The 7812-nt window shown below is 45.1% G+C and overlaps 1 long non-coding RNA gene across 1 annotated transcript; it reads right to left on the reverse strand.

The window, feature by feature from the left end:
- Positions 1–5900: 5900 nt before the first annotated feature.
- On the reverse strand, positions 5901–6702 carry LOC103594256. The gene is made up of 2 exons (XR_550837.1): positions 6475–6702; positions 5901–6141 (listed from the first exon to the last, which is right to left on the reverse strand). It is a non-coding gene; the product is annotated as an uncharacterized LOC103594256 (long non-coding RNA).
- Between the last annotated feature and the right edge of the window lie 1110 nt (positions 6703–7812).

Genomic DNA, 7812 nt, shown 5'->3' on the forward strand with positions numbered 1-7812 from the left:
CTACTTTGTATGACTATTGTGAAGATTAAATTTTTAAAAACTATCTAAATCACTCAGTACAACACCTGGTTATGATGACAAATCATGTTACTATCATAAGTGACGTTATGTGTAGGATGACCAATCATCTTGGTTTGTCAAGGACTGAGAGGTTTCCTGGGATGTGGGATTTTTTGGTGCTAAAACTGGGAAAGTTTCAGGCAAACTGGGACAGTTGGTCATCTTAGTAACTAGGTACTATGGCACTTAGTTTAAGCTTTAAGTAATACATGAGAATTGTTTTCTATCAGTTATTAAGAAATGCATGGTTCCAATGGAAGTTGTTCAGCTTATACTTCAAAAAGTAAATTTATGGGCTGGCCCGTGGCTCGCTCGGGAGAGTGCGGTGCTGATAACACCAAGGCCCCGGGTTCGGATCCCATATAGGGATGGCCGGTTCGCTCACTGGCTGAGCGTGGTGGTGACAACACCAAGTCAAGGGTTAAGATCCCCTTACCGGTCATCTTAAAAAAAAAAAAAAAAAGTAAATTTATTTTCCTGTTGACCCCAGTCATATTTAGATCTCCACTACAGTAAAGAGGTGTGCTTGCACCTTATATATTTTGAAAAGCATTCAAGTGGCACCATCAATACTAATATACTTTGAAACCATAACATCAAAATGGGACATTTGACTGCCATATGGCTTTGTGCATTTGTAGTTCAACTCTGTTCTCTGCATTAAAAAAAAAAAAAAAAAGCTGTTAAGAAACAACTTATTTCACAGATGAAATGGTACTAATTTATTCAAATGCAAAGACTGACGCAGCAACGTTCCAAGAGGTTATATTGTAAACCTCTCCAGGAGGGGAAATGAGCAGGCTGCGCCCTCATATGCTCTGTTACGATTGTGTCTCCTGTCACACAGGTGCCTGTGTGAGGGCACCTGATAAAGCTGCTGAATTTGCTGAATTTGCATCATTCCTTTGGCAACCACTGGTTTTGCTCAGAAACCAAGAGGGACAGAGTTGTTACAGTCTCTGGGTACTGGATGTCAGCTTTTATAACCAGTGTCATCCAGACAAAGCACAGAAGACTTGGTCAAGGTGTAGAACAGCATCTTGGCCATGTAACGGTAACAGTGTAGCCAAGAGAAGATGGTACCAAGGCAGGTGGGAACAAGCCCCTGCTGGCCTGTATCCTCATCTTCTACGAGGGGGGGGGGTTCTGAAAGGAGAACTAGAGGCCCAGGTGTATCATTTATTATATTGTGGTAATATTCAAATACAGTATATTATTTATAATTACAAAGAAAATCAGCAGAAGATATAATAATTATCATGTAACTTTCGAGCACTGGAAGTGGAGGAAGAGCTGGAATAAACAAAAGTCAACTAAAACACCATTTTCTTGCCAGGGTTGTAAATGGTCTAAAGTTAAGCAAAGAAACTGAGAAATAAGCATCATGCATGGAGGTGATGGAAAACAGCAGAAGAACTAAGCACAGAAATCTTTTTTTAAGTGACTGGGACTGAGAGCAGGGAGGGCTGAGGTGCAATGTCTGATTTTGTCCAGAGCTGCGCAGCTGACTTGCGCAGGTTACCTGGATAAAAAATTAACACACAGATGGTGCTGTCACGATATGAAGATATGGGCATACTCCTCTTTTATAGGCAAAACTGAGCAATAGTCTCAGTATTATTTTTTGGCCAGCTTTCAGATAATTGACTTAGAATCATTTACTCTTATTTTGCGCTTCAAAGGCCTTAGAAACTGCTTGGAAAAAAATTCAAACTACTAAGCAGAGATATTTTAGAAGAGGGAACAAGGAGAAAGGGAGGAAAATAACTCCAAGATCACCTCCTTGAGGCCAGCAGTAGTGGAAATAGCGCGCATTACGTTTAACTGCCAAGAGCATTGGTACTGACCTAGGTACTAGCTACATACACAGAAATACTTCCTGTCACCTTTCAGGCCCGCCTGGTCCTGCTGGCCTCCTGTGGTTCCTGGTCTCTGCCTCTCTCTCTAGGGTCTGTTTACTAGCACCAAGCATTTGCCATTCTTCATTTCACTTCACTTCCCACCTGTTTTAAATTTTTTCAGATATGCAATACTATCTTCAATGGATTATTTATCGGCTGCTGCATTGACGAAGGGCACACCATCTGCACGGGGGAGACGGGTGATGTTTTTTGTTTTAACCCAGAGCCTTGGGTCTTAGCATCAAATCCACATTCCTCATTCTCTCTCTCTCTCTCTTTTTTTTTTTTTTATGAGCGGTAAGGGTAACCCTTGACTTGGTGTCGTCAGCACCACTTCTCCCAAGTGAGCTAACCGGCCATCCCTATATGGGATCCGAACCCGTGGCCTTGGTGTGATCAGCACCGCACTCTCCCGAATGAGCCATGGGCGGCCCTAACATTCCTCATTCTGAGGGAGCCCCTGGCAGAGAGGACTAGGAGTAGTTCCCTCCTGGTGCAGCCGTCAGTCGAGTGCAGACAAGCAGCTGGGAGTGGAGGGCCTGCTTTGCTCTGTTTCTCTGTCCCACGCGAACTTGCATTGTCCTTCTCATGCAGGAGTCCTTATGGCCCCGCCTGCTCGTGAGAATTAAAAGCCTTCCGAGACTAAAGGAGTCCTTCTTAGGGTTAGAGAATTGCGTCAAGCTCAGATGCACTTCAATGAGCCATGGGCGGCCCTAACATTCCTCATTCTGAGGGAGCCCCTGGCAGAGAGGACTAGGAGTAGTTCCCTCCTGGTGCAGCCGTCAGTCGAGTGCAGACAAGCAGCTGGGAGTGGAGGGCCTGCTTTGCTCTGTTTCTCTGTCCCACGCGAACTTGCATTGTCCTTCTCATGCAGGAGTCCTTATGGCCCCGCCTGCTCGTGAGAATTAAAAGCCTTCCGAGACTAAAGGAGTCCTTCTTAGGGTTAGAGAATTGCGTCAAGCTCAGATGCACTTCACGAGGGACAGGTCTCTGACCATTTCTTTTGAACCCACTGTCCTTCCTTCAGCCAACCCTCTCATTTGGGGTTCCCTCTCATCCTTGCCTGGTGTCACACTGTCCCAGGGCTGCATTCACTTGCAGAGGCACTGGCCACGGGCAGAGAAGTAAGGGCTGAGCCTCCCACGTAGGAAGCCAGGTGGGTGACACCCATCTCTCTCTCCCACCCCTGAAACTGAGCCTTACAGACCCTAAGCCCTCACAATCATTTCTGGGGCATTGAACTGGGATGGCAACAGCAGTTGTGGCTTCACTGAAGAAAGCAAAATAGCTGGCAAGGCCTGGTGCGTGTGCCTCTGATTTGTGTGCAGATAGCTTTGCAATTCACAATGTGTTCTGGCCTGCAGCTTCTGCAGCAAAAGAAAAATGCCCTTCCATTGAAAACGTGGCTTCCTTTTTCCCATTGAAGTCAATATCAACATTTGCTTTAGTGGGGGCCAAAGGGTGGAGAGCCCAACAGTTCGAAATAAAAAATAAAAACGACAGTTCAAAATAAAAAATAAAAACAGGAACACGCACAGCAAAGGAGATAGTCTTCTCCCAGACTGATCACACTTCCCTCCTGCATTCTGACGCTTGCTGCCTTCTCTTGGCTGGTCAGTGTACAGAATGAACTTGGAATCTACGGATATGATTTCTGAAAAATGCTGGCATCTCCAGAAAGACAATTTGTTTATTTCCAAATAAAAATTTAAGAATTCTGTTTGAGAAGTCACCCGGAGGTCTACATGGAACAGGATGATGCCTTTCTAAGACTTTCTGAAATTAGAAGGGGGCAAGGTGAACACACAGGGCCAGGTGGAGGCTGGGGGCCGGCTGACAAGGTATTTAGCTCAGACCTCTTCAGTTTTACAGCTTGGAAAACTGGTCTTGACCATCACGTAGGCCTCTTTGATCATGCTGTTCCCTCTGGCTGTCACTCTCCGGCCACCCAGTGGCCATTCTCCCTTTCTAATGGTACCTGAAGACTCCTTCAGGAAACCTCTCCTCTCTCACTCGCTCCTGCTCCAGGGGTGGACCCTGGTTGGCTTAAACCAGTCAGCTTTTCCCATCAACCTACTCGCCTCCTCCGCTGGTTCCCAGATAAACCGGTAACCCAGTCAGTTCTATGAAGAAATGGGTCATCTAGGACCCCTGAGAAAGACAAGCTTCCTCCTTCTTCCAAGGTGCCCCCAGAAAAGATGTTCATGCTTCGTCTGGAAGGTTTGAGGGGATCCGAGGTCCGGAGTCCCTGCAGCCATGTGGCCACCACAATGAAGAGGCTGGAGTGTCCTCTGAGGAGGATCGGGACTGGAAGGAGAGACAATGTGGGGTCTGAGAAGGAAGCTGAGGCAGAGAGAAACCTGCACCCTGGAGTCCTTGTCTGGACCCTAGATCAACACTCACCGTCTGAACATTTAATGACATCACTCCGTGAGATGAAGGGAAAGCTATAAGAAAAATCCAATTTGGTCTGCCCTGGCCACAGTTACCTTAATTAGTCTCTATTTTTAATGTAATGAAAGGAATAAACCTAAGGGTGGCTGGCCAGGAAAATCATAAGCTTTCAGGTACAGTTGGTTACCACAATTTTTCTGCTAGTAGAAAATGGTGTTATGCCACCGATTTGCTCTCTATCTTGAGAGCACGGGCTATGAGGAGAAAGAAAGGCACTCACATAAATTTTTAAAAGGCACTAAGGTGCTGTATCTGCTAGTAACCACCGTCTTGACATCTTGTTTTTTCAGAGAGTGTGAGCTCTTTCTCTCTGTATTGGCTCAGTCCTCTGCTTGCTGTGAGCCTTATAATTTTGTGAAACATAAATATGTATATGGAACTGGTTGGGTACACTCTTCACTGTAAACCTTCCTTATCTACATTGGCATTGCTTTTGAATAATCTTTAAGCAAAGAGGCATTGGGAACCTCAGATAGAATAAGGAACATTTTCCCCTGAGTGTGGGCTTTATTTTTCTGAGTAAATAGATGCTTCCAAAGTGGCCAAGTCTCCATTTGGTGCATCTGAGTAGGAGTTTGATATTTGCACTAAAAAATACTATTCCTAGAACACCAAGAGGTGATTCAAGAATTTTCTTATAAGTCAGACTTTAAATAAATTATTTTCATATTCATGAGCAGATCATTTATCTAGTATACTCTAAGCATGGAAAAGCGAAAAAAGAGCATCAGTCATCAACTTTACCTTTTCTGTGGACATGTCTTTGATACATGAGAAACTTAGGTGACGTGGTTTAAAAAGAAAATAGATCAGATATAAGGCCCTCAGGGGAACTAACTGTCCAGACCTTTCACATCGAGGAGTTAGAACAGCCCAGCCTTGAAAAGGTCTCTGATAGGGGGTGATGTGTGAACTGGACTCACGCTGCGAGTCGGCGGGTTTCTGGCTGGTTGGTGGCCTCGCCAGGCACTGGCATCCACACCCCGAGCAGCCTCACCGCTCTCTTCCCCACATGGGATCTGCGGCAACTCTGCTCACCTGTGAAAGGTGTTTCTCTAGAAAAATGGCAAGTTCTCTCCTACCCTCCCCCTCACCTCCGTAAAGACAATGAATACTGCCGAGGGAAATGGGGAGAAAAGGGAAAGATGTAACACAGGGGTGGAATTTATGATCAGTCCCTGTTGCACATCGAGGTTGCTGTGGGCGTGCAGCCTTCAGCGGACCCGGCACCTGCCTGAGCCTTATCCTCCCCTCTCTTCTCTCATTTCTTCACCTGCCTGAGCCTTATCCTTCCCTCTCTTCTCTCATTTCTTCGTCCTCTCAGTATTCATAGACTACCTGCTACGTGCCGGGCCCTGGTCTAGGGGCCAGGGATTCCCAGTGGACTGAGCAAAGCCCCTGCCTTCATGGAGCTTCCGTTCTGACGGGGGACAGAGGAGGAAGACAGACAATAAGACATAACAGTTGGTCATTTTAGTCAATTCATTGGGACGAATCAGGCAACTTTATTTTGATTTTATGGACAAGACTTTATGTTCAATTACGTTAAGATACAAACTCTGCCTTTGCTCAGTCTGGTGTGTTCCTTAGAGCAGCGTTCAGTATGAACTGGAGGCAAAGGGGAGCGAGGCCTCCTCCGCTCGCTGACGGCTTTTCTCTGCAGATCCATCAACCTCTTCACCCCTCCGTGTGGCGATAACACCTTCCAGTCACTTCCTGGGCTAATCTAAGAACCAGACTGGGGTGAGCTATGGGACAGTGGCTGAGGAAGCTGATGCAGACTAAGGGGTGGTGGTGGTAGCAGCAGTTCCCTGGCTGGTGGGCTTGGTTGGTGAAAGGTTGGTGCTGGTAACACCAAGGTACAGGGTTTGATCCTTGTACCAGCCAGCCTCACACACACACACACACACACACACACACAATCAACATAGGACATGTACAGGCGTACAGTCACTTATCCCTGAGTTTCTTGCCAGTTTCTAACGGGGTCCAGATTCAACTTAGTACAGCGCCACTGACAATGAAAGAAAATGTTTGAGGCACTCAACTAACTACATACCTAAACCTGTTGATTGTTGACAGACACTCTTCCCTATGGGTCCATTCACTTCCTGGTGTGACCCCTCCAGCAATGGGCATCACCAGACCAGATCCACCAGTGTGAAGAAACTTCATCTCAGCCTGTGCCTCTGCGGGAATTCTTAGTCAATTTGGGCTCTGAACATTGCATTTGCTTTGTGTTCTTTGGCACCAGCATTAATATTTAAAGACGTATAAATGGTTGTCGGCTGAAAATGAATGGGTGATTGGTAGAATGAGACTGTGGGTAAAATACATCTTTTTCGATTCTCAATCTGTTTTGGACTAAAGACAAAAGACCATATTAGTAAAAGAAAAATTGGCCTAAATGTGAGAACAGTTGGCTTTAAAATAGATATAGATATAGATATAGATCGTTAAGTATTCAAGGAATGGCAAGAGGCCAGGAAAGCACTCAGTGGAGTGCTCCATTCTGCTCCCCCTGTCTTGTTTGCAGAGTGTGTACTTTTTGTCTTAAAGTGCCATGCCCCCATGGTGAGAAGCCTATCTGCACTTTAGTGGTAGTGTTTCTTCCTTTCTATGTAAATAAAACAGTTAAATACAAAGAGTGCAGAATTGCAATTTGGAGAACAGATAAGCAGACTAATAAATGTTAAGCTAACAGAAGCCTTTCCCCTCAGTGACCTTGTCCTTGTCAGTCATAACCCAACTCAGCTAAAAGCTAATTGACTTTATAATTCCCCAAACGTGACGGTGAGGCTGGTGAAGAGAACAGGATCAGAAATCATGCAAGGGGTGGAGTGATTCTACATAGCTTCTTCTATAATCGAGAGATTAAAAAATTCTTTTCCGTCTAAAAACGATATATGCCATGACACAGCAATAATAGGGATAAACTGTTGTTGCAAGCAACACCACAGCAGAATCTCAAGAATATGTTGAGCAAAACAAGCCAGACATAAAAGCGTATATACCGTATGATTCCATTTACATGAAGTTCAAGAACAGGCAAAATTAATCTTTGGAGAGTTCAGAACAGTGCTTGCACCTGCAAGGGAGCTATTGACTGGAAGGAGGCATGAGGGAACTCTCTGGGGTGATGCCGACATCCTGTATCTTGATCTGGGTGGTACGTATAGACATGCGCACACGTATGTCATTGAGCTGCACTTTAAGATCTGTGCACTTTACTACATGTAAGTCATGTCTCATTTATTTTCTAAAAAGGACATCACATTTAGGAGCCACCTGAGGGCACATTTATAAAAATAACAATGATCGATATATTGATAACATTTGCCAGTCTACAAAAAACTTTCACATAATTATCTCTTGATTCCTGCGAGCATCTTTGGTT

Source organism: Galeopterus variegatus, unplaced genomic scaffold, assembly GCF_000696425.1.
Source record: "Galeopterus variegatus unplaced genomic scaffold, G_variegatus-3.0.2 Scaffold1516, whole genome shotgun sequence".
Taxonomy (NCBI): Eukaryota; Metazoa; Chordata; class Mammalia; order Dermoptera; family Cynocephalidae; genus Galeopterus; species Galeopterus variegatus.